Below are 25677 nucleotides of genomic sequence, written 5' to 3' on the forward strand. Positions count from 1 at the left end.
CTTATTGACATTTTTTTTACTAAAGACATGTGGCTGAATAAATTTTGCCCTCAATGTATGACTAAAATTTAGTTTATTCGATTTTTCTTATAACAAAAAGAAGAAAATATCTTTTTTTTTCAAAATTTTCGCTCTTTTTCCATTTATATCGCAAAAAAAAAAAATCGCAGAGGCAATCAAATACCATCAAAAGAAAGCTCTATTTGTGGGAAGAAAAGGACGCAAATTTCGTTTGGGTGCAATATTGCATGACCGCGCAATTACCAGTTAAAGCAGCGCAGTGCGAAATTGCAAAAAGACCTCTGGTCCTTAAGGTGTTTATTGGTCCGGAGCTGAAGTGGTTAACCACTCACCTTAAGTTGCTGATGTCTCCATCAGTTCTTAGTATATCTATCTTCCTGTCTATATTGCAGATTGCATTGGAAGACTAAAAGAATGATAACAAGAGACACATTTCTTCTGTTATATTTGCGCAATTGTCGCTTCTCTGCCTTTTGGCTAAGATAAAGTGTAGTATCTGTTCTTATCAGTTGCCAGGAGGTGACGCTTGCTTCCGTCCCTGCTCTATGGCAAGGTGGTACAGGGGTGGCGATTGCTATGCAAAACCTGCTGGCGTGAAGGTAACCTGGAGCGGTTCGTAGCCGAAAGGGAAGCCTTCTGATGAGGATGGAGAACCACTGGTCGGCGCCAAGGGAGGGGACCCTGGCCTTCTGGCCTGGATTGGGGCAGCTTTAGCTCCGGTCAGTTTTTCGGGAGGGAACGCTAGTTCCCCTTTTTCTCCCAGCGGGGGAACGGCCGATACTTCCCGAAAGTAATTAGGTAGGAGTGATGGGAGCGAGGGTGAGGCCTGATGGCAAAGGGCTCTCACTAAGCTCCTGGATCTCCATGCCTTTCTGACTGGGGTGGGGGCTGCTGTGGTCTGGGCTGGGGGGTCGGGGATGCTTTTGAAAAGCCTGTGGTGATGTGCCCCTGAAGTGGTAGTTCAGGGGTGCCTTACTTTCACTGTGATTTATCACTTTGATGTTTGGCACCATGGCCACCTCACCATAACACAGGCCTTTTCACACCTGCCTCTAGGGCTGGGCCTTTTGGCTAGGACCAGAGGAATTTTTTGATTCCTGGCTGGAGGGCCTGGTCATTGTGTTACACAATGGCCACTCCTTTCACTCTCCTCTTCACTATCCCTTCCCCACTTTGTTTATTTTTATGTGTGTTGTTTGTCACGTTTTTTGTTTGTCACTGCACGTGTGGCGAGTAGGGTGTCGGTCCTCGGGCCAACCCTGAAAGTCTTGTGGGAGGATGGACATAGACCTTCTGGCTTGGTTCGCCCTATCTCTCTGGGAGTCTCCCTTCGGGGGAGCCCCTACCCAAGTACCTGGATGGGTCTATTTTGGCAGACCTTCCGGAGAAAGGCGGTCGTCCGGTTTCGGCCAGGTGGGCCATGTATGGTACCTCAGTCCCCGTCTGGAGCCTAACGCCCCGGGGGATCAGGGTAAGGTCCTTCCTAGTGGAGGACAGTCGTACACCCGTTGCACGTTTTTGCGTTCACTCTTGATGTGTGTGCACTTTTTTTGGCACCGGGTGGAAGTTTTTGGGTGTGTTTTGCACGCCACAGGCTTTTCAATAGAAAATGTGTGCAATTGTCTGATTCCAGATCCAGGGCATATGTTAGCTAGTATTTCTGCCTCCTTGGTGTGCTAGGTCATCTAGATGTAAATAATCTTATCAATGTATTGTAATTCTCTTGGAGCGAGTTAACAAAGAGTGGTGCAAACGTTATGCCTGCACCACTCTTTTAAGCTGAGGAAATGTTGCAGATTTTGCTCCTATTTAACAATAGGTGCACAATCTGCTTAATGTTCTATATCATGTCTGTGACAGACACAGCACAAAAGTTCAGCTGGAGCTGCATGCTTCAGATACCCCTGCCTGCACTTCTCTCCCCACCCTGCCCACTCAGCTGAGATCATGAGGGAGGAGGTGGGTTGGGACAGCTCACACCCCCTATGCCAACCTGGGGAGGATCTAAGATCATTTTCTATACTGAAAACTGCCACAATCCCTCTGGTAAGTTAGTACAGAATCTGTACAAGTTTTTTTTTATTCCTAAATAGTAACTGGGGTGGGTGGTGCAGATATATAAATTGTAATAGTGTTTGTGCCACAGGTCTTGTGTTTGACAAATGTGCTTTACATACATTCTAATAAAGGGGTCAGTGAGTTAAAGAGTTTGGAGACCCCTGTTTTAAAGTATAATACACCGATCTCCTGTATAAATCCAACAGAATAACAAAAATATGCAAATTTGTGAAATGCATCTCAAAACTTTGTTTAACTGCTTGCTGATCCATGCTGCCACAGGTCGGCTCATACAGGCACAATCACGTACCTCCACATTCGGCTTTCTTCTGTATCTGCTTGCACATGCGTGTGGACCTGGAATACTGTGCTGTCATTCTCTGCAGCACAGGCTGATCAGTGGATCCCGGCCAATGATTTATGACCGGCACCTAGTGATCGGCTCAGCGAATGACAGGTAAACAACATATATATGCCGTTTTTTTTTCAACATTGTTAGGCACACATTTAACCCCTTGATCACCCTACATGTTAACCCCTAGTGTCATTAGTACAGTGACAGTGTATGTTTTTAGCACCACTCACTGTATTAGTGTCACTGGCTGTTAGTCAGTTCCCCCCAGCATCAGTTAAGCCCTATACACACTAACACTTTTTCTGCTGAGTTTTTCCTTCAGATTTACCAAAACAATATAATATGAGGTCAAACCTTAGGAGTTTCCATTTGTATGCAATCAGGCAGGCCCTTGCACTACATGGTTTTGGTAAATCCGAATACAAAAATCATCAGAAAAACTGATAGTGTGTATGGGGCTTAACTGATGCTGGGGAGGACACTATCACAGTCCCACTATAAGTCGCTGATTACCACCATTACTACCCCGTTTCCTCGAAAATAAGACCTAGCGTGATTGTCGATGATGGCTGCAATATAAGCCCTACCCCCCAAATAAGCCCTACCCTGTTTCCCTGAAAATAAGCCCTACCCTGAATATAAGACCTACAAGGACTTTAACTAGGGCTTATTTGGGGGTAGGGCTTATATTGCAGCCATCACCGACAATCACGCTAGGTTTTATATTCGGGGAAACAGGGTAGTATAGCAAAAATAAAAATTCCAGGGATATGCAATTAGCAGACCTCCAGCTGTTGCAAAACTACAAGTCCCATCATGCTCTGCCTCTGGGTGTCATGCTTGTGGCTTTCAGAGTCTTGCTATGCCACATGAGAGTTGTAGTTCTGCAACAGCTGGAGGTCCGCTAATTACATATCCCTGATCTATACCATAGTTTGTAAATGCTATAACTTTCACACAAACCCATCAATCTACACTTGTGATTATTTTTTTACCAAAACCATGTGGCAGAATAAATTTTGAACAAAATTTATAAAAAAAAAATCAGATTTTTTTTTTCAATTGGAATGTTTGAATGCAGAAAATAGAAAATATTGTTTTGCGTTTTCTAAATATTGGGTCTATTTTTGTTTTTATCACAAAAAAAAAAAAAAAAAAAGTGGTGATCAAATACTACCAAAAGAAAGCTTTGTTTATGTGAAAAAAATGAATCAAAATTATTCGATTAATCGATTAAAAAGAAATCGATTAATCAAACACGAACATTTTAATCAGTAACAGCTCTAAAAAAATGATATAAATTTGCATGACCGCACAATCGCCATGTTAAAGTAGTGCAGTGCCAAACTGCAAAAAAATGGCCTGGTCAGGAAGGGGGGTGGTAAAACCTCAAAAATCTAAAGAGCTTTGAAGCACCGTGCTCTGTAACATCAGGCATACTCCTCAGCTGCAGTTTTTTATTTTATTTTTTTGAAGTATATGCCTTTCATACAAAATGAATGTAGCACTTACATTTGTTGGTCATCTGTTTGACTTTGTACAATTGCAGTTATCTAGATTTTGAAGACACTTTATCAAAGGAAGGAAAATACTAATTTTCGAAACAAAAGCCTGCCATAATTATAAATACAAGCTTGCTTTTGAAGTGGCAAGTGTATAATACATTTGCTCCTGTGTTCCTTTGTTCCGTCATTACTGATCTTAAAAGTGTTGTTTTATAAACAGTGTGTAGCACTGTGTGCCAGACTCTTAAGAGGCAGGGGGATAAAGTTACGTTTGCAAGGAAAAAGCATCACATTAAGTGAGAATAAATAACGTGTGAACCTGGGGATGTGTATCAACTGTAAACCACAATGTGATGATAAAGCAGAGCAGAGTAATTACGCAGAGTAGTGCGTTCTGCCCTTTGAAGACTTCTCCGAGTTAGTGTTTGTTTTGAAGTAGACTAAAAATAATCCACAGCCGGAAATTTCAGAACAAAAGAAGAAACTTTTTTTTTTATAGGAGCCATTTATAAAGTCTTAAATGGGGTTTAAAGGGAATTAATGCCAGATACATTTTCTTTTTACAAAGAAAATATGATTTGCATTGCTTGTTTTACGTTATTTGTTGACAAAATGAAAATGAGTCCACTATGTCTTCTGTGGATTTAAACTAAAATGTTAAGAAAAAAGTTGTGAAACTTGCTAGGTTGGATAAGTTGAGAGTGATAGAGGGATTGTTTTTTGATCAGCCTTATTAACCACTTTTGCTCTGGAAAGGTTTACCCCCCCCCCCCCCCCTTCGCGGCCAGGCCTTTTTTGCGACACGGCACTGCCTTACTTTAACCAACAATTGCGCGGGCGTGCGACACTGTACCCAAATAAAATGTGTGCCCTTTTTTTTCCCAATAAAGAGAGCTTTTTTTTGTCTTTTTTTTTGTGCACTATAAACAAAAAAGACTTTTAATTTTGGGAGAAAAGAAAAACAACAATATTTTTTGCTTTCTGCTATAAAACACGCCTGATAATTTTTTTTACAAAAATCACATTTTTTTCATCAATTTAGGCCAATATGTATTTTGCTAAATGTTTTTGGTCAAAAAAATCCCAATAAGCGTATATTGATTAGTTTGTGCAACTGTTATAGCGTCTACACACTATGGGATATTTTCATTTGTATTTATTTATTTTTTACTAGTAATGGTGGCGATCAGCGACTTATAGCAGGACTGCGACATTGCGGTGGACAAATCAGACACCAAGTGACACTTTTTTGGGGACCAGTGACACCAATACAGTGATCAGTGCTAAAAAATATATGCACTGTCCCTGTACTAATGACACTGGTATGGAAAAGGTTAACACCAGGGGCGGTCAAATTGTTAAATGTGTCACTAGAGAGTGCTTGCTAACTGTGTGGGGGATGCTTGTACTGTGGGAAGAAAGAGATCCATGTTCCCGCTTAGCAGAAAGACAGGATTCCTGTCTTCCCTTGTCACAGAATGGCAGTCTGCCTTGTTACATAGGCAGATCGCCTTTTGCCTCAGGAATTATCGTGGTGGATTGGATTGGCTGCCGCTGTGTCCAATCACAGCAGGAGGTGGTCACCGGCGGCACTCGTGTGCCACAAACCCGGAAGTAGCAGAAGGTGGACTGGTACGTGATTCTGCCTGTAAGAGCCACCGCCCCACAGTACATGTATGTGGGGCAGTCGGCAAGCAGTTAAACAAGCTCTGGAGAAAATGCTAGTCCAAGCTCCCTTCAGTACTGGCCATATGTCGGAAAACCTAGGCACCAGGGCACATGATCCCTGCTGAGACTCTTATCCTCCCCTTTTCCAGGGGCTACATGACTACATTCCACACTGGTGGCCAGCATTTATAAGGCAACATTTTCTCCCTTTGATAACTCTTTTATTCATGCCAGCAATACTCTTCACATTTGCTAAGATTTGACAGTAGATGCACTTGACTTGACTGTACTAACCTAGGCCCTGTATAAACACATATTTTGCTGACATGTAAAAAATACTTGTTCCACTGATACATTTTTTTTTCAAATCGTCATTCCTCTTATGTTATAAAACAATGGTAGAGAACGCGCGGGTAGTTATAAACAAAAAGCTGCTGGAAAAAATAGACAAACTATATAATACAAGTGTTAATGTGTAAACGCTAGATGTGATGATATACAAACAAATAAAGGTGAATCAAAATAATGTGAAATATACCATATAAACTACACATATGTGCATGTGTGTTGTAAAATCATAAAGAAAAGTCCAATCTGGGTCGTCAAAGCACCACTGTGATACCTTGCAAGAAACCAATGTTCAATCCACTTTGGCGATCACCATGTGAACAATCACCAGCCATAAAAAATGGACTCTTACCAGAGTGCAAGGACTCCACTACAGAGTCAAATCAGCCTTTATATGGCAATCCCATCAAACAGAAAACTGGCTCATGCCACTTAGCTGGAATTCCACAGTATATCTCATTCCCAATAGATAGTAGCATTAATGACAACCATATGTTACACTAAGTTCCACATAAAATCAAAATGGAAGACTCTACATAGTGTAAATCCAACCAAAAAGCTTGATTGTACTTCAAAGTATGAATACTACTCACATGGATAAAACAGATATGTGCTTTGTATAAAACATTACCAGGATGCATAGTACAAAATTTCAGAAAATGCTTCACAAACACGTTTCGTCATAGGTGGCATCATCAGGGGCTTTTAACAGCAGAAAAATATAGTAGTATATTGCAAACCACTGCATGATGACATTTTTTTTTTTTTTTACAGTTGTGTGGACTTCAGTAGGTTGTTGAAATATAATGTTCAGTTCTCTTTAGCTGTGGCTGACAGCTCTGAACAGAGCAGCGGACCTGGACCTGTCATCCGCCTGCTTAGTGGGGCCAGCAGACAGATCCCCCACTGAGCAAGCAGATTTTGCTTTAGTAAATCTATATCAACCATTACAGTCAGTCTCCTGTCAAACATTTTTTATTTTGCTCTGAATAGAGTGGGGAAGATTTAGAATCGCTCCGATTTGTATTGCTGCCTGTGCCTTCTTCTACTTGGCAACCCATGTTTCCCTTATTTGTGTCCTGGTTTTACAAAAATACAGTGGGATTCATTTACTAAGGCTGGCCATACATGGTCTAATTTCCGAAATAATTTTCTTTTGAAAATCAGAAAATGAATGTGTTTTGTGACAGTGCCATTATTGATTTCAAAATTTGACCAACCAAGCCTTCAATTTCACCCCATGTTGCTACAGAAAAGAATTCTGGGAATCTTTTCTTTCCGGGAACTTTCTTTTCTTGCACATGCACATTTCTTTTTGCGATTAAATTTCTCGCACGATTCTCCCATTATTGGTTCAAAAATCGTTTGTTAAAAAAAAAAAAAAAATTCCAACATGTCCGATTACTCAAATTCGATGGCTGTTGCTGCAGCACACTAATGGTGCAAAATACGAAGGAAAATTCTTGGATAAGATTTTCGAAAGAAAATTCTTTCGAAAATCGACCTATGTATGGACTGCATAAAAGTGGAGAGTAGTAAATCTGGTGCAGCTGTGCATGGTAGCCAATCAGTTTCTAACTTCAGCTTGTTCAATTAAGCTTTGACAAAAAAAAAAACTGGAAGCTGATTGGTTTCTATGCAGAGTTGCACCAGATTTTGCACTCTCCAGTTTTACCAAATCAACCCCAGTGGGTGGGAACACTCCCTAGTTGGTTTACAGACAGCAAAAAAAACCCTGGCTGTCCTCTACCCCTGTTCGGAACCAAAAAATATATATATATATTTTAGCTGGAGTCTGGCGTTAAACCTGCCTACAGTTAAACTATGCCTACTCATTACTGCGTTATGGCTTTGACTTTGTGACTTTATCCCTTCCTCTTACAATTAGCCCGTGCCTGTGACCTCTCTGCTTCCTAACAGTGGATTGTAAAGGAAAACACATGTATGGAGCAGAGCTCTTTCAAAGGCTGACTCAGGTGACTGGACCTCACATGCGTGTGTCTTGCAATTTGTTTATCACAACATCCTTCATCTCTTCCTGCCTTCCTTCCTCTGAAACTGGATCCTCCGGATAACAAAGAGGCACAGTGCTCGCATTGGTAGGGCTTATCCGTGAGCACTGAATGAATTCTGCAGGCACATTTATCAAGGCTCTGTCCTGTGTTTACATAGTGGTTACAGTTATGGATAGCACACCAGCAATATAAACAGGCCCGAATAGTGGAAACTGGGAACCTAGCCATAGGAGCAGAAAGAAACACATTTCTAGAGGAGGAAGAAAGAAACACAATAATATGCTAATAAAATCGAGATCATGCCCTCGTGTTTAGGAGTACTTCATATATTGCACAGAGCTTACTAAGAAAATGTGTATGTGTTCATGCGTCTTTGTTTCAGAAACAGGAAGTCAGGACGTAGCGTCTTGAATTTTGTTGTGGTTAAAATCCGAAATTGTATAAATTATTGTCTATGTGTACTTCCCATTCAACTGTCAGTTTGCAGCAGCTGGAACATGTTTAGAAACATAGAAAGAATTTGCCATATGACAAAGCTGGCAATACACTATACAAGTTTTGTTTAGCTCCTGATGAGCTGTCCAAAATCCGCTTTGTTGGGTGTCCCTGTCACCGTCCTTCCACCCAGCATCCTTCCATTGAAAAATTCAAATACTTTGGGCTGAATAGCGACAGCATCTAATCATATTCAGACACTGAAATGTAACAAAAAGTGCAACGCTATAAATTAAAATTAGTGTTAGTTGATACAGATGTGCATGTACCAAAACGGGATATTAACCACTATCCGACAAGCTGCCGCAGTTGTACTGCGGCAGCATTACTTGGCTGCGTGAATCGCCATTATGCTACGTCGGTAGTATAAACGGCCACTAGGGGGCACTTGCGTGGCCGTGGTGCGCGCGCCCTGCCGCTCACTCCCCGAGCCGATGCGAGTGCCCGACGTTCTCGATCGCTGCCGGGCTCCCGCGATCCCTCGGGGCACATGAAGAACCGGTGTGTGTAGCCAGTTCTCTAAGCAGTGAACTGACAGATCATCTGTGCATACAGAGTATGGACAGCGATCTGTTCGTTTCCCTGCACAGTCCCATCCCCCCTTTAGTTAGAACACAAACTAGGATATATATTAACCCCTCCCCTGCTCCCTAGTGTTAAATGGAACAAATTCCCCCACAAAGGTGTTTTTAGGCATCAAAACAATAAATGTATGACAATATAGTATAAAAGATTTCCAATATTTATTAGCATAAAAAAACAATATAGCACATGGGTAAAAACATGAGCTCCACCGAACAGTTGAAAAACTCAAAACAATAGCACAAAGACTGTATGGAAAATACAATAACAACAATGGATGTGCAAAAACAGACACGACTATTGCTAACACTGTACAAATACAACAACAGTTGCCCCCTAGTGTTAACCTCTTCGCTGCCCGTGACATTTTTACAGTAATCAATGCAATTTTAATCCCACTGATTGCTGTATTAATGCCAATGGTCCCAAAAATGTGTCAAAATTGTCCGTCGTGTCTGCCATAATGTCGCAGTCACGATAAAAATCGCTGATTGCTGCCATTACTAGTAATAAAAAAAAATTATTACTAAAAATGCCATAAATCTATCCCCTATTTTGTAGACGCTATAACTTTTGCGCAAACCATCAATATACGCTTATTCTGTTTTTTTTTTTTTTTTACCAAAAATATGTAGAATACGTACCGGCCTAAACTGAGGAAAAATATATTTTTTATATATTTTTGGGGGATATTTATTATAGCAAAAAGTTAAAAATAATGCGTTTTTTTCAAAATTGTCGCTCTTTTTTTGTTTATAGCGCAAAAAATAAAAATGCAGAGGTGATCAAATACCACCAAAAGAAAGCTCTATTTGTGAGAAAAAAAGAATGTCAATTTTGTTTGGAAGCCACGTCGCATGACCGCGCAATTGTCAGTTAAAGCAACGCAGTGCTGAATCGCAAAAAACTGGTCTGGTTTTTGGTCAGCCAAATGGTCCAGGGCTTAAGTGGTTAAAGTGCAAAAGTGCAAATATTAACTGTGATTATTAAACATGAAAAAATCAATACAGTGCACAGCAACACTTTTTAGGCAAATTAAATGCACTGTATTGATTTTTTCATGGTTAATGTTTAATAATCACGGTTAATATTTGCACTTTTGCACTTTATTATCCAGTTTTGGTACATGCATATCTGTATCAACTAAAGCCCCATACACACAATCAGATTTTCTGCTGATTTTTGTCTTCAGATTTACCAAAACCATGTAGTGCAAGGGCCTGCCTGATTGCATACACATTGAAACTCCTAAGGTTTGACCTCATATTATATGGTTTTGGTAAATCTGAAGGAAAAACTCAGCAGAAAACCTGAGAGTGTGTATGGGGCTTCACACTAATTTTAATTTATTGTGCTGTCCTTTTTGTTACTTTTCTGTTTCTGTGCCTACTATCTGGGTTATAGTGCTTAGCTGCTGTATGATATTGTTATTTTACCATAGCACAGATATTTCTTTTATTTTTATATTCAGACACTGTTTGAAAATTCTGACAGCTGCTGGGCAGGGTCATCAAATTAGTAAATTTACAAACAGTTTATAAAAATCTTAAAATTATGCATCTGTCTGTGAATGTCTGTACGGATTTTACCAACTGTTTGTAAATTTACTGACAGTTGGTAACCCTACTACTGGGAGTGCAGTTGGAGATTCGTAGATCTGAGGTGTATAGCGTGAATAGAAGAATCCGTTTTTTTTGTTCAGCCTCAGGGTGTCAGTCTGGAGGAGTGGGTATTACTAGGCATTGACTGCATTTTTATGCACATTCATCAATCTGTCCTGCACTTTTGCTCATGGCCAGTATGGAAGTATGCTCAGCCAACGGAGGCACAGCATAAGTTCAAAGTCAGAAAATAGCCAACATTTTCAAAATGCAGAAAAGCAAAATAGAAGGTTTCAAAGGCACACAGACCTCCTTTATCAAGGTATTAGGACAGAGCAGCAACTACAGAGAAATACACATTTACTGAGAAGCCTGTGGGCTGAATGAAAAAAAAAGAGAGACATTCCTCCATCCACACTAAACATCATGGATGGACGAATCTGCTGCTGCGGATTTTGTATTTTGACAGCCGCTGCTGCCAATCAGTTACTGCATTTGTTTGAATACAGGCAATTCTCTGCCGATAATTTTACAATGCGATTTTTCAGTTGTAGGATATCAGGCCAGGGTTGGTGCCATCAGGGTCACCCACAGAGCAAATTGTGGACAGTTCATCAGGAACCAGCTGAAATTTGCTTCCTGCCAGCTTAGAGTGGTTGTAAACCCTTACATATATATACCCAGTGAAGTGCCTGGCCTCAGGTGATATATGGAGATGAAACAAACCTCCTAAATATGTTGTACCTGTCTATCTGCAGCCTTCTCTTCTCTTCATTCCTTCAAAGTGCTGAATTTATAAGCTTGCCTGAGAGTTCAGAAAAAAGGGGGTGGAGATCTGAAGTTACATTCTACAGAGCTCAGTGAGAAGAGCTCTAAGAGCTGATTGGATGGAAGGGACACACCCCCTTCACACAGCACACAAGAAAAGAGCTGAGGCTATTAATCTCCTGGAGATCTCTCCCCATCACCTTTTTTCTCTTGGTGTCAGGAAAAATTATCAAAAGTGACTGATAGCAGAAAAATGAAGCAGCCGACAGAAATGGCACTCAGTGCTTTTAATTGACAAACTATAGAGGGATATGTTTTATTCATATATCATGTCTGAAGTTTACAACCACTTTTATTATCAACTCAGATATGGTCTGAAGGTATGTAATAAATATACGGTTTTGAAACATATAAAAGAACGGCGATATATCCAGTAAAGGTTGATGCTTCAGTCTTGTCTTTGGATCCTGGAAGGGCATATGTAAATACTCATCCTAGTCAGAGGTACCAGAAAGACTAGTGGAAATTGGTATTTGTTTACCCTAGTGAAGCCTGGGTGATTAGCAGTTAGTGATGATCTGATGTGCACTGATAATGTGGAGAATGGCTTTAGTAACTGTCCTGTTGTTGTCTGTGCCTGAGGAAGAGGTGTGTCTGTCTCTTGCCCGCAGTAAAACTGATGACACAGTCTGATAGACAAGTGCTACACAAAGACAGAGGAATTTATGGGCACCTGAAGGCAATACAAGTCAATGATGAAAGGCGTTCTCAATGTTAGACACTAATTCATAGTGAAAAGAAATCCTTACAAGCGCTTTGTGTCTGCTGTGCAGCTTGTGAGGATGAAAGCCATCGCTAAACTCTTAAATGCTAGGAGGTCATAACTCAAGTGAGGTTCGGTGCCACTGTGAAGTTTATAGTGGACACTCAAGTACTAATTAGAATACAGAAAGATGGTTTCATGCTGCGAAACATCCGTTTTTTGTTTTTAATGACAAAACTGTTTATCCCATATGCTACTATGTCTTATGTAAAAAAATAATAATAACAGTAAGCACCAATAGGACTTTGTACATTATTTGTTAAACGCCAACATAGCCCTGGAAAGAACAGACATTGTTTTTTTAGGATGTTACATGGTTATCACAGATCTGCTTATGTCAACATGACTTACAGAACTCTACACTATAGGGATCAGCATTGTTTTGCCATTTCTAGTGATCTTTTTGAAACTGTGACTCTGTCCCAGCTTGATTTTTCCTGATTCAGTGGTACCATGTTGCTTGGCTTTTAGGGTCCAATCAATTAATAGGTTCATGTCTTTACCCAGCATCTCTCCTTGTTTGCAGTGTCAGTGGTTAAAAAAAAACAAAAAACCACGCACACGTGATAAAAGAGAACTATAGGGATCAGCATTGTTTTGCCATTTCCAGTGATCTTTTTGAAACTGTGACTCTGTCCCAGCTTGATTTTCCCTGATTCAGTGGTACCATGTTGCTTGGCTTTTAGGGTCCAATCAATTAATAGGTTCATGTCTTTACCCAGCATCTCTCCTTGTTTGCAGTGTCCGTGGTTAAAAAAAATAAAAAACCACGCACACGTGATAAAAGAGAACGTCGCGCCATGGATCTAAATTTTACTCACATTTTTACCATATTGGTGAAACCGTATGCCCATTGTGACAGCTCTTGCCTTTTTAGAACCTGGTGGTGGCAACCCTGCCAATGTTGTAATAGCAGAAACAGAGGGTATAGCTGAAGGTTTGCTAAAAAAGGCATTTTTTACAAAGTTAAGGCCCGTACACACGGTCGGACTTTTTGACAACAAACATGCAAATTAGCTGTTTTGGAGCAACATCCGACTGTGTGTACGCTCCATCGGACAAATTTTTTCTGTTTTCATCTGACTTTTGTTGGCTGTGCGAACGGACAAACTTTCTGGCAACAAAAGTCCAATGGAGCAAAGTCCGACCGTGTGTACGCAAAAGCATCGGACTTTTGTACAAGGTACAAACACGCATGCTCAGAACCAATGCAAAAGATCAGACTACAATACAGAAGTTGACCAAAGGTGGCGCGGGAGTCATTGAAGTCCTCTTTTGAAGTGGCGTCAGTACGTTGTGACGTCACTACGTTCGTGTTTGTTGTCAAAAAGTCAGACCGTGTGTATGCAATACAAACTTGTGGACCACGCCTTTGTACAAAAGTCCACGGAAAAGTTTGTACAAAGTCTGACCGTGTGTATGAGGCTTTAGACTCTTTTTCTTCTTCCCTTTACAAATGAAAGATAAATTAAAATCCACCCACATAAGCTTTTCTAGAAGGCACTTCCACAGGATCAGTAAAGCAATAAAAAGGGCTATATTAGGCCATCCATCGACCTGCATGCATGATCTGACTGGCCTCAGGCATCGGGATTGGGTTGCGTGGCCATGAACAGAATTGTTATGCTCAACTGAATGTTTCTGAATATGAAAATGCAGACAGAGGTATGAAAGCCACAGATAAGCAGATGTTGATGGATTTTCTTATTTTAGGGAAACCATAGTAATCAGGACAAGATTTATTATGGCTGGATTTGTTGATTGTCACCTCATGTTAATGGGATTATTAATATGCCTAATAGATCTGGTGGATCATTAGTTCCCACTGTTAGGATCCTGGCACTAAGAGATCTGAGCACTAGTATCTTCTCTCACTGGCATGCCTTGTGCCTGATTAGGTAAGTATATTCCTTTAGGCCTAAATTTAATATTCAAATGTATTTCCACTTTTGCAGTCAAATCTGAGCACCCCCACTATATGTTAATGTGTTTCCATTCACACAGCTTCTCTTGTTTATAATAGCTTGCAATGTGCATTCATTATTATTTTTTTTAGGTTAAGCTATATAAATAAGAACAGTTAACAAATATAAAGTAAGTGTTATCCCTATTTGGCTGCAAAAGTGGAAATACACTTTAAGGTCAAGGGTTTGCAAGTTCAGGGTTAGAATTCAGAATACAGTTTGGGGTAGATAGGTTAAGTATTAGATGGTTTGCAGTTTACAGTATTAACAGTTTATATAGGATTACAGTATGTGGTTGTATGAAGCCTAGTACACACGTTCAGAAAATCAGATGAAAAATACCACTTACAAAGAGATCATACCATAATCTGATCGTTAATACACAGCTTTCGAGACAAAAGTTTGTCCAAAAATATCTAAATAGAACAAACACAAAAAAATGTCTTCATTTAATCAGTACAGTTCATCTGAAAAAAAAATCTGAAGAACAAGACTATGCATGATCGGAAATAAAAGAATACATTACCATACAATAGAATACATTACATCACTTCCGAAGTTGTATTCTGTCATACTAGAATTTCCGTAAGTTTAGTAACCTCTCCATTTTTGATGTGAGACTAGCATGCAAAATAAAAACAGACGATCGTTTGTCTGATATTCTCATCGTGTGTAAGGGCCTTTAGTATAAGGGTTTTTTTTTGTTCAAAAAGTTTTTATTTATTATAAATCAGAAGATATAAGATCCACCAGTACAGTAGCACATGTAAAAAATGTGGTTGAATACAAAGAGTAAGGACCAAGCTTTAAGGTGTAAATTTGGGGTTTGCAGAAAGGATTTAAGGTTGTGTTGGCATTTCAGTTAGGCCCCTTTCACACTGGAGTGGTGCGGACGTCGGCGGTAAAGCTCTGTTTTTTTTAGCTGCGCTTTACTGTCATTTTAGCGGCAGTATGCAGCCGCTAGCGGGGCGGTTTTAACCCCCGCTAGCGGCCGAAAAAGGGTTAAAACCGCCCGCAAAGCGACGCTGAAGCGGCACTTTGCCGGCGGTATAGCCGCGCTGCCCCATTGATTTCAATGGGTAGGAGCGGTGAATACACCACTCCTTCATCGCTCCAAAGATGCGGCTAGCAGGACTTTTTTCACCGTCCTGCCAGAGCACCGCTCCAGTGTGAAAGGGGCCAGTATTGTTAGCGCTGTAGTGCCTGAAAATCGCCTCAGTGTGAAAGGGGCCTTAGGGCTAGGAAAAAGGAAGACGTCAAGGACATATTTTGACAGTTTTTTAAGTGTCAAAAGCCCCATAGACCTGGTGCTCATTGGTTAAGAAAGGTTGTATGTGTACATGCTGCTTATCATTTCTGTCTGTTAGGCTGGCCATACAAATAAAGATTTTTCTCATTCAGTCAATTGATTCAACCCCTCTGTTAGTTTGGATGAATCTTTCCTGATTGCTATTGTATTTTAAACAGCTGGCATCTGTGGTAGTTAGAATACCTAAACACACAAATACCTTCCTTTGATTGGATGCAGCCATTGTTTGGCCACAGGTTTTCCACCCAGCTCCCTCAATTTTCAGGTCCATTTTTAGATCCAAGGATATCGGGCAGGAAGATGTCAACAGGTATAAAGTGAGTTAGAAAAAATAATAATGGAACTTTAAATATACTGTCGGGAGCAAAAACATAGATAAAAGGATAAAATACTGTTTAAAAATAATTTTTTTAAATTTTTTGTCCATAAAATTGCAAAGAGGCTAGTACAATACAATCTAGAACATGTTTATATAGGTGTTATAATAAGCAATCACAATAGCATGTATAATCTATGCATTTCATGGACCTTGTATGCCTTGTGTGTGCTTGACCAAAAGTTGTAAACTTGTAGTGGAATGTAAACAAAACAAATAACTTAATAGCACAACAATACAAAAAATAATATCAAGGTATATAAATACAACCTAACAAATCAAACGCAAATTTGTCCATAACAATGGGAAAGAAAGAGAAAAAAAATGGAAAAGGGGAAACGGGGAAAGGAAATGTAATAAATTGTTCAGGGATCCTCACACTCACCCTCGCCATAATATGGACACACTTTCTCACCTGGGGGTAAACGGAAGCACACACCGGCCCTTTTATCTATGTATTTGCTCCTGGCGGTATATTTAAAGTCCCATTATTTTTCCTTACTCTGTTTATTGATATTGTGACATGATATCCCATATCATGATCATATTGCAATATTGTTCATAAGTTCCACCACTTCACATATATTCCTTGTAGAAGATGCCAACCGTGCCATCCATTCGACATGTTCATCAGGTACTGAACCTATTATGCAGAGTTTTTTTTCCCTGTTATTAAAAAAAAAAAAAAAGCTGAATGATTAATTAGTCCATGACTGATACTAATGACTGACTGCTAGAAAATATTTTTTTCTCCTGGTCATTTCACATATTGTTACAGTCACAGCCTATCCCTTTCAGTGAGAAATGTGTGGTAACCAATGAAAAGTTGGCCAATTATGCATATATCCATTTATACTGTAAAATGGATACCTGTTAAAGCTGTGCTAGCATACTCCATATTTAATTTTTGGCTCATAAAGTGTCAGCATCTTCCACACCACTGTCGAAAGTGATTCTGTACATAGAGCGGCACTAAAACTATTAATTCTAAAATAGACTACTTTAATGCTACCCATATGTGATTTTTACCGGTAGAAAGAGCGTTCTATGGTATCTATAGTTATTGAATAGTAGCAGCAGTAAAAATTAACATGTGTGCTCTCTAGGTCCCTTGTTACCTTTTCCCATGCTCGCCTCCAGGACTTCTTCAGAGCCTCTCCCATCCTCTGGAACTCCCTGTCCCAGTATGTCCCATCAGCCCCTACCCAGTCTACCTTTTGGCAATCCCTGAAAGCTCACTTATTCATGGAAGCCTACCCCGCCTCCACCTAAGAACTGTTACCTTCATCAGATCATCCACTACAGCTATTACCTTTTGTACCACCTCCTCCCTTTTGGATTGTAAGCTCCAGAAGCAGGGCCCTCCTATGCCTATTGTAATGAACTGTATTGTAATTGTACTGTCCCCACTCTACATTGTAAAGCACTGCACAAACTGTTGGAGCTATACAAATCCTGTATAATAATGTGTAAAAAAAAAGGGTTTTAGTGGTACGATAAATGTTTTAGCATAAAAAAGAGCCTTTGGTAAACCATGGCAGAAACAGTTTATAAACGTACAAATTTCTCCATCCTTACTACTAGTGCAGATGGCTAAATCTCCTGTGTGGGCTATCATATTCTGTCAGAATGCCTAAACAGTGTCTGTGCCTGACTGGGTGCAGGCACTCCACTTTTATTGATGCGGATATTGCCAACAGGGCAACCTGTGGAGGATAATTTAGACAATTAAGCTGAATCATCCAACATTTTATGCATGTATGGCTAGCTTAACAGTGTATGTAATAAAGGATATTTATACACAGATGTAGCCACCACCTGTTTGGATGCAGGTGACCCAATCTACAAAGAGATTGGTCATCCACAGGGATGGTCATTATTGACAGAAATAAGAATTCCACAAAGGCACCAAATGCTAGGGGGAAGGCAGCCATCAAAGGCATGTGCTGACCCTGTTGCTTTAAAGAATTACATCTTTCATCCTTCATTTTTTTTAAACCAACAAGGATATTTGTTGCCTGAAAGGCTTTTGGAGGTTAGTACATGGGCAAAAAAAACTTAAAGTAATGCCAGAAAAATAGATGACTTGGGTCCCACCAAAGAACATTTCAGTTCTAGGCTTTTTCCGTCTGTTGTTTGGGGATATAGCAGTAGTAACAAAGAACGGAGATCTAGCCAGAGTGTACACAGGCTACTGGGAGATCAGCAAGTGTACAGTGTGTATGTACTTCTTTTGTGAAAGTGCCAATCATTTCCACACAAACTGAAGCATCCTAGTTGAGACCAGTTATTACTTAATTGATCTGTATTCAAGTATATTTAATTTATTTCAATAAAAATAAAAATGTTAAGCAGTGTTATGATATTACTCAGAATTGTCAACCAAAACTTGAAACAGTTGTAGATCAAAGAGCTGATTTATCTTTGTTGAGTTCCCGTTACAAACATGTACTTTATGTCCAAAAGCCTGTCTGAAGCCCCAACCCCCCAGCCTATATCCCAGTAAACAGACCCTGTTTTGTAATGTTTGTTTGGGCTGTGGACAGATGTTCCCGCTTGAACTTGAAAAATGGGACAAGTTCATTATGTGGACTATACAGCAGAGTGATACCCTTTAATTGTCCATGTACCTTCCCTTCTCTTTAGCTTTATTTGATAGAGTTGTTCCATTGATTGTCCAAGTATCTTCTTTTTAGCTTTGTTTGATAGAGCGTTACCATTGATTGTCCAAGTATCTTCTTTTTAGCATTATTTGATAGAGTTTTTCCATTGATTGTCCAAGTATCTTCTTTTTAGCTTTTTTTGATAGAGCTTTTCCATTCTTTGTCCAAGTATCTTCTTTTTAGCTTTTTTTGATAGAGATTTTCGATTGTTTGTCCATGTGTCTTATTTTTGGCTTTTACTTAATGGAGCTTTTTCATTGATTATCCATGTGCCTTCTTTTTAGCTTTTATTGCATCTAATTTTACTTAAAGATGTTTACTGACAACTGAGGGATGTGAAGATAATACTGTATTTTAAATAGGGCAATAACTTACTTGCTATGTACAAACTGACACCCATTTTTATGAAAGCAAAGTGTTTTGTTTGATAAATGTACAAAGCTTTTTGTATTATTATAGTTTGCCCATTAAAAGTCAACCACTATAATGACATTAAGGCTTGTTTACACCAGATACAGTCAAGTGCATTTTTAAATGCAGTATGAATGCATATGCAAGATGAATGTATTCCAATGAACCTAGTTTACACCATGAATGTGTATTTAAAAAAGTACAGCATGCTGAATTTCTCTGGACCGGCACGCACCACAAATGCACATAAACACACGTAGTTGCACATGAATGCATGCAAATGCACATGAACACATGCAAACGCAACTAAGTAAAGAAAATACATTGAAATAAAAAAATTGAGGCACTGCAAATGCACTAAAAATGCATGCAAATTTGCATGCAGGAATTTAGAATGAATGCAAAGACTGTGGTGTAAATCTTAACATTGGCTTGATGTAAGTGTCCATATCTGATATCCTGAGGGCTGCTGGGGATGCTGTAGCACTATATAGAGCAAGAGATGCAATCCTCCAGGTTCTATGCAAATGGCTCCCACTCTGCACACTGAGCACAGGGGGGGGGGGGGTGCTCTCTTGGCACCTTTGTCACTTTTAGAATGCCTTGCTTTTTTTTCAGTTAATTTAGATATTCCCTGAATCGATCATGGAAATGATGTCACTCAACTTCTCCACCACAACCCTTCAAAGGTCCTCACCACCTTATCTAATCAGAGAATTCATTGTGCGGAGGAGGTGACGCCACTCACAAAGTAGAAGATCACAGTAATCAATGTATGTAGGACTAGTACATCAGTGCTTGTTAGCTTTCCCAGGGGCCCTACGGATATAAGATATGTAGACTTACTCCGAGGCAACCTGGCCCAATGTAACTATGCGAGTTCAGCTTTAAGCCTCAGGATATAGTTAAAACAAATATCCAGCCCAAGATTGTTTCAATCCTGTACTAGATGTCAGTGCAAGGTAGAGGTAGTATTGCTCTACAATAAATAGGAATCATTTGGAAAATGCAATGAATTAAAAAATTAAAAGTATATATTATAGAAACAAAAATTTAACATAATGGGCTGTAATATGTAATGTAGAGTTTTATCTTAAACCAAAATGATGGTATCATAAAATAGTTTTTTTTTTCCTCTAATATACCTTTTTAGGTGTAGCATTTAGTAGAATTATCCTTAAATAAATATTATGCAATTATCAATTGTATTTCTTTTCTATTTTTTTTAAAAGTGCATTGATAACTATCTGAGAACGACTACATTCCCAAGGTAGCCTTGTTTATATTACTTGTATTACTTAATATTAAATGGGTGGATCTTGGTTAGCTTGGCACTTCAGTGAATGCTAATAATAATGTGGTGTTGATGTTTATCTGGGAAAATCTAGTTTGCAAAGATCTCTGATGGCTGGTAGCTACCAGTAGAGGGCAACAATACCTAGAGACATCTCACTCACTAACTTCATAAATCTTCATTGAGAAGCTGCCGGCTTTAGCAATCATGATTATTTCATATGTGCAAACATCTAGTACTGTATTTAAAAACCTAAACCTAATCATATAAAATTGCAAATGGTTAATTTAGCAGTTTTTTTTTACTAAAAGCATTTGTCCTTCAGTTTTGATTTTGCCATGTTTATATAATTTTCTTCTTACAGTAATTGAAAGCAGCCATTGATTACTTTAATTTGTCCACTAGCAATAACTATTGGTTTTCTAGGAAAACCTACAGTGCATCCGGGAAAGTATTCACAGCGCTTCACTTTTTCCACATTTTCTTATTTTACAGCCTTATTCCAAAATTGATTGAATTCATTATTTTTCCCAAAATTCTACAAACAATACCCCATAATGACAGTTTGAAAGAAGTTTGTTTTGAAATCTTTGCAAATTTATTAAAAATAAAAAATCACTTCTAAATAAGTATTCATAGACTTTGCCATGACACTCAAAATTGAGCTCGGGTGCATCCTGTTTCCACTGATCTTCCTTACGATGTCCCACAGTACATGTAAGACACAAACCAAGCCATGAAGTCCAAGGAATTGTCTGTACACCTCTGAGACAGTATTGTATCAAGGCACAGGTCTAGGGGAAGGGTACAGAAAAAATTCTGCAGCACAGTGGCCTCCATCATCCATAAATGGAAGACGTTTGGAACCACCAGAACTGAGCGATCGGGGGAGAATTGCCTTACTCAGAGTGGAGACCAAGAACCCAATGGTCACTCTGACAGAGCTCCAGTGTTTCTCTGTGAAGAGAAGAGAACCTTCCAGAAAAAAACAACTTTTCCCCTGTATACATGAGCAGATTTTCCGTCTGAAAAAACGTGTAGGTTTTTTCCATCTGAATTCCGCTCAAGCTTGGCTTGCATACACACAGTCACACAAACGTTCTCTGAACTTTCGACCGCCATGAACGCGGTGATGTACAACACTATGACGAGCCGAGAAAATTAAGTTCACTGCTTCCTCGCATGTGTAGGAATTTTGCACGTCGGAATTTGTACAGACGATTGGAATTTCCGATCGGAACTTTTTCTGACCAAAAAATAGAGAACCTGCTCTCAATCTTTTGCTAGCTGGAATTCTGCCAGCAAAAGGCCGATGGAGCATACACACTGTCGGAATTTCTGACCAAAAGCTTACATCCAACTTTTGCTGGCAGAATTTCTGATTGTGTGTATGGGGCTTAAGATTTCGAACAACCTTCTTTTACACTGTCATTATTGGGTATTGTTTGTAGAATTTTGAAGAAAATAATGAATTGAATCCATTTTGGAATAAGGCTGTAACATACCAAAATGTGGAAAACGTGAATACTTTCCAGATGCACTGTATACTGGGAGCAATGGCAATCTAAATATTCTTCTCAGGCCAGTTTTCTTTTAAAGCTGAATTTTAGGGGGGAAAAAAAATAAAACATCCCTTGTAAATGGAATGAATGCTAGGTAATGCCTAGGGTACCAGTAAAAAAAAATAACTATCTTAACTGTACAGTACAGGACACAGGTTGGTTATTTATAGACCTTTGCTACCTATGACCCTCGGTCTATGAATACCCAGCCTTTGTCCTGTACTGGACTCCAAGATATGAAATTTACAGGTAAGTCAAAACTCCATTTTACTTATCTTTTCCCTCACTCCCACAGGCTACCTCAATGATATAAAACCAACTGCCACAGCCTTATTTTACTAAGGTACTCTGGCTGGCACTCTGATGTCATAAAGTACAATATATGTGAGAACACACAATCCCAAGGCATCAGGGAGAAGAGTCACATACTTCTCTTTTAATGGTTCATTTTTTTTATCATATAACAAAATGGAGCGTAAATAAACAGAAGAGAAATCCAAATGAAATTAATATTTGGATTGACCACCGCTTCCCTTCCCAATTATTCTAGGTGTACTTGAACACAGTTTGTGAAGGAACTCCACAGGTTGGTTGTTCCTAAAATCTTGGGGAAATAATCACAGATCTTCTGTGGATGCAGTCTGCCTCAATTTTGATTGGACAACGTTGAGGACCATAGACGCAGTAGATCAAAGTTTAGCCGATCCCTGCTGAACCAGCCAAATTTTGATTCATGTATGGCTGGCTTTACTCGTTCTGCGCTGTGTCTTTGTATGAATCTTGATAGATATCTTCTATGCTATCTTGATAGAGGACAGGGCTTTGTTATCTCACCCCTCTGGTGACTAGTGATATGATATCTGATAATATTCAAGAAGCTGCAGGAGAGTAGGAGAAGAAAGCAGTCACAAGCACAGTGCCTCTCACACTTTATCTATACAGTTATGGGGCTATAAGAACAGTGTCATGAGTGTATAGTGCTCTTGATCCTTGATAGCTGCTGGTCTCATTATAGCTTCCTGGTTTTGACTGTGTTACATTCTCCCTGCCTGTTTGTCTACCTGCAAGGTGATTTAGTAGTTAGTTTCTGGGTTGGGACCAAACCTGATTTAAGCCAGCCAAGCCTGCAGTCTCATGCTTGTTATATTGCGTTTGCAACATGTGCTCCAAGCTCCCTATTTGTCTGCTCTCCTGATTGGATTTTCCTGTTTATGACCTCAGATCAGATGTCGACTATGCTCTAAACTCTGTCTGCCTTTTGACTATGGAAAATAACAGTATATGAACTACTGGTTGGGAGGAGCACAATGTAAATAGCAATGCTGGGGTTTAATACTCTTTAAATTAGACAGACCACTACAATATCTTAGTTTATGGGGGGAACAAGGTATAGCTTTTATATCGCTATAATCGTTTTTATTTTTTTAATATGCATTCTAGGCTCATTGCAATATTAATATTGTTTTGTAAAAAAGGTGCAGATGCCCTTCCAACTCGATTTAACTATGAAAGTATCTGAGGCATGCTATAAAGGCAGGAGCAGTGCTTGTGACCAGATAATACCATTGCTACTTCCTGATTAATATTTAGGTGGGGGAGTGTGGTCTGGTGGGGCCTAAATAAGGCATTATACATGGATAATTTTGTCACTGATGACCTTATTGTTAACAGCACTGGTAAATGTTTACTATGGTTCAGTTGGTTTTATATTGGACAACACAGCCATTTCTGATTTCAGACTCCATGCTAAATAATGTCCTGAGCATTCAAAGACTGGTGGAAAATTTGAATGTATTCCAGGTCCCAGGCCACGCCATTAAATACATTACACAACATGCAATAGACTTATAAACACATAAAAGTGTACTGGATTACAGTAATAATCCACAGTTCCTTAAAGTTGCACAGAGAATTCAGTTCTCCCATCCATGCTAAACAGCATAAATGGAGGAATCTTCCCTGCTAGCAATTGTATTCTGACAGATTCTTCTCTCACCACTTTCAGATTACCCAAACAGTGACTGTATCTGGTTGGGTGCAGTCACTGTTTGGCTGGGAGTTTTCTGCATAGCGCCTTTGATTTTCAGATCAAAGTATTTCAAGCTGGGTGGTGCCAGCGGGGCCATCTATGGCAACGTTTGAGCAATGTATGGCCAGGATAAGCAGAGAGTCTGTCATACCAGATACATGGAAAGCAACACTAATACACCAACTAAAGAAAGATACTTTATAGGGCAGTGTTTCTTTCTTAACCTGCGGTAATAATGTTTTGTAACCTCCCATCTGTTATGCAATTTTAGTCTGGCATCTTACTCCACACTGTTTTCCTGGACTTGTGCCTTGTGTTTTGAGCACAGTCATTTTAAGAGTTGGAATAATTAGCGAATAAACAGTTTGCAACTGAATAGGTCCAATTAGTGTCCCTTGGCCCTTGAAAAGAAAAACAGGTATATTGTGATAGGCACTAGACTATAGCCCTGATAATAACAAAACAAAGTTACCAACATAGAGCCTGACATACAGAATCATAATTGCTGACATGCATTATATATAAGTGAATGTGTATAATTTTTTAACCAAAGTGCAGGTGTCTGTAAGTACTTTGAAAAGAACAATCTCATATTCTGAATTTATAGTGAAGTGTTTGCCTTAACCCTGGTACACGAGGGCCAAAAATAGGCTAGTTCCTGCTGAACCGTCCGAATTTCGGTCCATGTGTACAGCTGTCTGTTCAGCAGAAGCTGGTCTGATGACTGGCCTCTGTTGAACAGACTTGCTGGAAAACCAGCAATCGATCAGCGCTTGCAGCCAATGGCTTCAGGCGGAGAGTGGGTCAGAATACAATGTATCAGTGGGAGAATTCCCTGCATGCACCATCATATGTGTTGATGCAGGGATCTGACAGTTTTCTTTTTTTTTTCATTTAAGACATCCATGCTATGGCCGAATGATGGCCACAGCACGGATGTGAGCTCCCTGCACGCACCCTACGATCACCGAGTCACTGAGACTCAGGTGATCACCGATCTGAGTAAGGGGCCGGTCCCGGCCCCTAACCATGTGATCAGCTGTCAGCCAATGACAGCTGTTCACATGATCAAAACAAAAGCTCGGTGATCGCTTTTTTTTTTTTCTCCTCATGCTGACAGCGGAGGAGCAAAAAAAAGCTGATTACTGGCTTATCTTAAAGGGACATTGGTCCCAAAACGGAAGAGGCAATTATGCCTCATTTATGCCATCGGAAAGTGCCCACTTATCAATGCCCACCAGAGGTGACAAGCAGTGTAACCGATCAGTGCCCATCGCTGCCACCCATCAGTGCCCATCACTGCCACTTATCAGTGCCGCCTCATCAGCATACATCAATGACAGACAAAAATTGCCGTTTTAAAATTTTATAACAGAATAAAAAAATTAATACTTTTTTTTTTAACAAAAAATAAAAATCGCACAGGTGATCAAATACCACCAAAAGAAAGCTCTATTTGGGGGAAAAAAAATTATAAAAATTGAATTTGGGTACAGTGTTGTATGACCGCACAATTGTCATTCAAATTGCATCAGCGCTGAAAGCTGAAAATTGGTATGGTTAGGAGGGGGGTTTAAGTGCCCAGTAAGCAAGTGGTTAACCTGCTGGTTGAAAAAAAAAAGATGTGTGTGTGCCCAGCTTAAAAGATGAATTTCAGGCATAGTATTTTCCAGCTTGAACCAATGTAACTATGTATATACCATACTGGCTAATCCCCCTGGAAGCTGAAAATCACTGAAATAGATGCCGCTAAATCAGTGATCTCCACTTGCTTCCAGGTCCTGTTCTGAAAGGCTGGTCTGATTCATTGTAGACACAGGAGATTGGCCA

The 25677-nt window shown here is 39.6% G+C and overlaps 1 protein-coding gene and 1 pseudogene across 1 annotated transcript in view; both read left to right on the forward strand.

The window, feature by feature from the left end:
* The window catches only part of AFG2A (AAA ATPase AFG2A), a 595306-nt gene that overhangs the window by 334766 nt on the left and 234863 nt on the right, over positions 1-25677 (forward strand). The window lies entirely within an intron of this gene.
* LOC143979984 (U2 spliceosomal RNA) lies at positions 479-611 on the forward strand (annotated as a pseudogene).

Source organism: Lithobates pipiens, unplaced genomic scaffold (assembly GCF_037356315.1).
Source record: "Lithobates pipiens isolate NorthernLeopardFrog02 unplaced genomic scaffold, aLitPip1_a1.2 Scaffold_13, whole genome shotgun sequence".
NCBI classification, from domain to species: Eukaryota; Metazoa; Chordata; class Amphibia; order Anura; family Ranidae; genus Lithobates; species Lithobates pipiens.